At 53.5% G+C, this 5,908-nt stretch overlaps 1 protein-coding gene across 1 annotated transcript in view; it reads right to left on the bottom strand.

The window, feature by feature from the left end:
* The window catches only part of PXDC1 (PX domain containing 1), a 28,022-nt gene that overhangs the window by 19,597 nt on the left and 2,517 nt on the right, over positions 1-5,908 (bottom strand). The window lies entirely within an intron of this gene.

Genomic DNA, 5,908 nt, shown 5'->3' on the forward strand with positions numbered 1-5,908 from the left:
CTTCCACGAGGCTGCCCGCTTTGGTGATGCTCACACCGAGCTGTAAGAGGAGGGAGCCGCTGGGCATGCATATCTCTCCTGCATCTTTCCAAGAAGGAAAAGCAGGGCAGAGAAAGCATCAGAGGCTGAGAAAAAACAGCACCTCCCTGAGGACCCAAGAAGGGGCTGAGAGGAGACCCTCCTTTTTCTGCTTCTTCCTGCTCCTGGGAGGCGCCCCCTTGAATGAAGTGTTTTTATCAGCAGGAGAGAAGGACTGCTGGACTCCACGGCACTGGCCTTGACTGTGCCCTTCCCCAGTCTCTCCCTCCCTGGCCCTCTTCATTATCCTCTCCCAATAAAAGCACAATTCCTTTACTGGACTTCCCACTTACTGCATTTTAGCAGCCACTCCCTCGGGGAGTCTGTCTTCAGATCAAAGGTATTTAGGACACCCCATCCTTTGCTGGGTTCCCCAAACAGGAAGCACGCATTCAGCCACTCCTCCTAAACTATCCCTGCTAGGCACCCTATCACATGGGGGTGTGGGGGTACTGTACTGTAGCTGGAAAGACAGACGGTCCCGGGCTCCCCAGAGCTTTCCTGCTAGTCAGGACAATGGGCATGTGGCAAACATCAGCCACAAAAAGCAGGGGGGACAGGAGTACTCCAAGCTGGGACACCCTCACCAGGGTCGGAGAGGTATCTGCTCACCTGTGCAGATACAGAGGGCCCGGGGAGGGAGGAGAGGAACGCTGAGTGGGGTCAGGAGGTGCAGAGGCCCTAAGGAGGCCAGAGGGGTGAGGACTAAAACAAGCAGGGCCTGACAAAGGGCATTGAGGGTAAACCCCACAGTGGGCAATGGGGAGCCAAGGCTTCTCATGTAGGCTCTGCTCACAAGAACCCTACCCACTTGGCAGCTGCATTTCTTAGAGTGATACATACACCCGCCCTAGGATCCTACAGTCATCTCTGCCTGGTGAAATTGCCCCTGGAGCACAGTCCCCAAGCCTGACCCACGCTAAGCACCAAATTCTAGTTTCTGGATCTGCAAAGCAACAGGCTTGGTCTGCAGGGCTCTCACTGAGGTACATAAGGGCGGTGACCCCCTTTGTGGGCTCTCTCTTTCGCCTGGGCTGGGGCTTGCTCCATCTGTGCCTCCTAGGGACCTGGGGTTGGGGGTTACCACCCAGGAAGTGGATGCCATCAGGAGCCCTGGACCGACCCCCGCTCATCTGGACCACCCTGGGAAAGATGCTGCGTGTCCAGGAGCAGACGGCGGAAGCTCCAGGGACCCGTGCTCCTGAGTCCACACCCGGCAGGTCTCGGGTCTCAAGCGTCCAGCCGGTTCTGGGTACTCCATGGCTGTCGGGCCCTCCAGCAGCCCTGCCTGGGATACCATCATGCGATTTCATCAATCAGGCATCCGGGGCTTGGGTAACTAAGCGACTGCCGAAAGTCAAGTCATGGCGGAGGAGCAGGGGACAGAGCCAGCCTCTGATTCCTCACCTGTGGGCTCCCAAAGCCCCCGCCTTCCACCACACAGCCTGAGCTTCTCCCACAGGGACCCTGCGATACCCCCAAGGGAGTCATTATGACCCTGACCCCTCCCACCTGGGTCCTGTGTCCCAGGGGGATCCTCACTCTTTCGGGGCCTGGGTGGGGAATTTTCTCCCTCAGGAAGCAGGATGGGGTTCTGCTGGGATTCAGATGCTCTAGGTAGAAGTTTTCACCACGTGGGATTCCTTCCCACCTCCCTCTAGCCTCTGTCCAATTACTGCTCATCAGAGTTTTCCTGCTGATTCCAAGTTACATATCAGTGAAGGGTGATTAAGATGTTTTGGTCTCAAAACAAATATGAAAGCTTGCCAGTATAAATTAGCCACGGACCAAAGTGGCTCGGTTCACGGTCATGACTCAATTTGGGGGTGGGGTGAGGAGAGCAGACTGGAGGTGTCTGTTTGGAGAATTACATCATCCTGCATGTGGGTCTGTGCTGGGGCGTGACACACCCGTGCCTCCATCACTGACGGAAGCCCGGTCTGGCCGGCAGAGAATGGTGCACAGGCCCTCGACCCAGCCCTCAAGCAGAGGGTGCACACCAAGCAGCCCCAAGGAGCTTCTCAGGCCTGTTCCCGGACATGGGGACCATTGTTTAGTGATCACAACCGAAAACATTCAGCAGATGCCTAGAGTCATCCAAGAAAGTAAAAATGAACACAAATACCAAGAAAAAGGGATTTGAGAGAATCAGCTACACCAGCCACCGTTCTGGACGCACTCCCTCCCCAAGAAGGCAGAGGGGGGCTGTGGGGTCTGCTCGAGAGGCCCCCCAGGGCAAATGCACGTGGGGCTCATCCTCACTACCAGCCTGCCTGAATCCCACCTTACTCCAGGCTGAGCTTCACTGAAAAGGGACAAACTCATCCAATCCCCATTATTTCACTTCCACGGGCATTCCAGTCTCCCCTTTCCTTGACTCTTCATTACGCAGGAACATCTTTCAGCTTTTGGAAAAGTGTTTGTAGAGACAGACCACAGAGACACATGAGGCCCAGACTTTAGAAGGGAAGGGGACCGGTGTCCCTGTGGGCCAGCCCGACGGCAGCCGGGAGGCTCCTGGAGCTGTCTGCTCAAGAAGCAGGCCAAGTTTCTCCTCGGGAATTCGGCGGAAAGTAACTGTGACCTAGAAGCCAGCCACCTAACCCCATGTGTAAGTTTCTGGCTGGCTCCTTCTCTACCTGAGAGGTGAGGTCAGGTCCCCTGGGGCCCCCGACACCGTCAGAGATCTGATGGGATGAGATCACAGGACCGAGAACCAATTCAGCTGCTTGCAGAGAAAAGAGAGGGCCCTAGAGTGCAGGGAAAGGAAATCGCAACGAAGCCCGGGTGCACATTTGGGGAAGAGAGAGACAGAAGGCAGAGAGAGGAGAGCAGGCTACGTGGGGGCGGACACTCTGGCACTGCCCTGGGACGGCGTGCTGCCCTGGGGCCTGGGAAAAGTGCACGTACCACCGATCTAGAAAAGCTTCAAAAATACATCTGTGAATCAAAAAGAATACCTCCAAATCCCCGAAGTCCGAAGGGGCAGGATGCCCTAAAGTGAAGTGACACAAGGGCTGTGGGGTGGGCAGCAGTGTTGAGGCAAAGGGTAGAGCCACACTCAGCCAGCACCAGGCTACAAGGGCCCTGTGAGGCGGGGCAGAGCTGGGCTTGCTGCCTCTGGTCTGCTGCCCGGGGCCCCATGTGGCGTCTGATCTCTTTCCTGCCACCTCCACTAGGCAAGTAAGCTTGGTGGCTCTACAGTTTCTCCTCTGCATCAGCCGGAGTTGGAACAGAGCGTCTCCCCTGCAGTCCATGTGAGAATGAGTGGGCAGGCTCAGGGCTTGGGAGCATGGTCTGGGCTGTGGGAGCTCAGCAAATGTATCTGCACCCAGCCTTTTCCAGTTCTCTCCTGGGTGCCCTAACTCTAGTCCTCAGAATCTCAAATCTAAGACCAGACTATCTATGCTTATGCAGGTAGACCAGTCCTGGCCTCAGGGCCTTTGCACTTGCTCCTGCCTCGGCCTGGAATGCTTGCTTCCCCAAGTATTGACCAAGAAGCTTGACCTCTCCCTTCCTTCTGGCCCGGATTCAAAGGTCACTTCCTTTGAGACTATCTGGAGAACCTTATCTGAAAGTTAACTCCTCCCTCTAGAAGTCATAGCTGCTTTCCTTGCCTACTTGCTTCCTTCTGAATATTTATCACTATCTACCATATTATTTATTTATCTTTGTTTATTGTTGGATTTCTCCCAACCACAATATGACAATCAAGAGGGCAAAGATTCTTTTTTTTTTGCTGGGTCTTCTTTTGATCACTGCTGTGTCTCCACCCACTAGAATGATGCCCATGCCTGGCACACAGCAGGCATTCAGCAAATACTCACTGCATGAATGAATATGAAACCAAAATGTTTGATTTCAAGGTCATCAAGAATCAAAAGTCACCTGACTACTTGGGAAATAGAATCTCTTGCTGGAGTGGTGACCAGGATGGCTCAGACTTCACCAGGCCTGAAATCGGTGTTATTAAAAAAAAAAAAAAATCAAAATGGGCAAAGAGCACCAAACAGCCAGAGATTCTGCATGCTTATGTTTTAACGTGTAAGCCTTCTCAGACGTAAGAGATGGAACAGGCAGGAGACCCTGACCACGTCAGGAAACCCAGAACCACATAAGTATCACACAGAGGGAATTCAGGTTCAAGACTCAGCCCCACTGGTGAGGGGTTTAGAAAAACCAAAAGGAACCCCTCGGTCATCCAGAGATAATATCCAGAGGAAGCAGCGGTCTTCATCTCCTTGGGCCAAGGCACCAGAAAGGATGGGTGGGTACCTCAGATCCAGAGGAAGAAGAGGGTGAGGTGGGAAGCCAAGATTCTAAGAAAAAAAGGACAGAGGACAGAAGCAGGACAATTCCTGAGGTCAGCCCTGCCCAAGAGAAGGCCAGGAAGGTAGTGAGGGAGGGAGGTCCCTCCGCGTGTGCAGCGCCTGCAGTATCTTTACGCAACATGTACCAAAGTGAAACATTCAAGGCCATGGACAGTCCCTGAGCCTAACACCACAGTGTGTGTGCCAAAGGGAGAGAAAAGCCCATTCTCTCCACATAAACACTCTCCCCCACGGCAAGACTTGAGGGGCGAAGGAAAAGGGCTCAACATCCCTTTAGCTGCATGCAGACTCAAAAATGCAAGTGAGGGGGCAAGGCTTTTACGCCCCATGAGGGCGTTCAATCAGACATTCCCAAGAAGAGCTACCTGCTTGCTGCCAGCATGAGCTCTGAAACCCAGATCTGCTCGCAAGGCTCGTTAATAGAAGCCGAGAGCACAAATCTAATCCAGCCAGAAGCATTTCAATAAATTTCAGTGAGGGAATCTGGTGGGGAACGATTCTGAGAAAACCTGACATTTCCCATACAACACACGCATCCGGGTGCCTTCTGTACTTACAGTTTGTATATCCAGACAATGTTTCTATGCAAATAACAAATCTGCATGGAAATCAGGTAGAATCTTCTCTTATATTACTATTATGTACTTGATTCAGTGAACAATTTCCCTGGACTTAAAAGACTCTAAGAAAAGAAAGGGGCTTCCCCTGGGATTGCACAACGGAAACTCAAAGGGGTGCCCCAGAGCAGTAGCAGCGTGCCTCATGCAGAGAATCAAGGACCACCAGGACAAAGAATTAAGGTCACCCCATATCCTCCCCTCCAGGGGGTGCTGGCCCAGCCCTCAGAGGGGTCTCCCCTGAACAAAGGGGCCAGCAGTTCCAGTAGAAAGCCTTTCCACCCAATCACTGGTCCCCATCCTAAGCACCTGCCCCACCCCCACCTCCACCAGCAGCAGGGCTAACACGCAGAACTAGTTTCTCCCTCCTTCAGACACTTAAGCAGCTCTCCTATCCTTCTAGATCTTCCTTTCCCCCTGGTAATCCCCCTCTTCCTAAACCTGTCTCACTCTCACTTCAGACACACACTCTATGTCTACATCTCAGGAATCCAGAACTGACCAGCACTGTTAGCACAAGGACAGATGGGTCAGAGCCGGGGTGTGTGCAAGGCAGGTCCAGTGACTTACACCCACCTCCCTTCTGCTCCCGGCAAGTCCTTTTCCCTACCAGATCCCAGGGCTTCCCCACTGGCTACAACCCTTGCCAGGAACAGCTGATGCTGAGGGTAACAATAACAACTAGCATGTATGGAGGGCTTACTACTATGAGACACTACACTATGCATTTTAATCCTCACCACCACCCCTCCAAAAAGTAGGACCTGTGTTACAGGGGAGGAGCCCAGTGCCAGCCTGCCTGCCTGCCTGGGGTCCCAGCTGAGCTGTCCCACCTGCCCAGAGCGCGACCTGGCAAGGACAGGGGAGGGCATGTACACCTGG

The sequence above is a fragment of the Mustela nivalis genome (genome assembly GCF_964662115.1).
Source record: "Mustela nivalis genome assembly, chromosome: 5".
Classification (NCBI taxonomy): Eukaryota; Metazoa; Chordata; class Mammalia; order Carnivora; family Mustelidae; genus Mustela; species Mustela nivalis.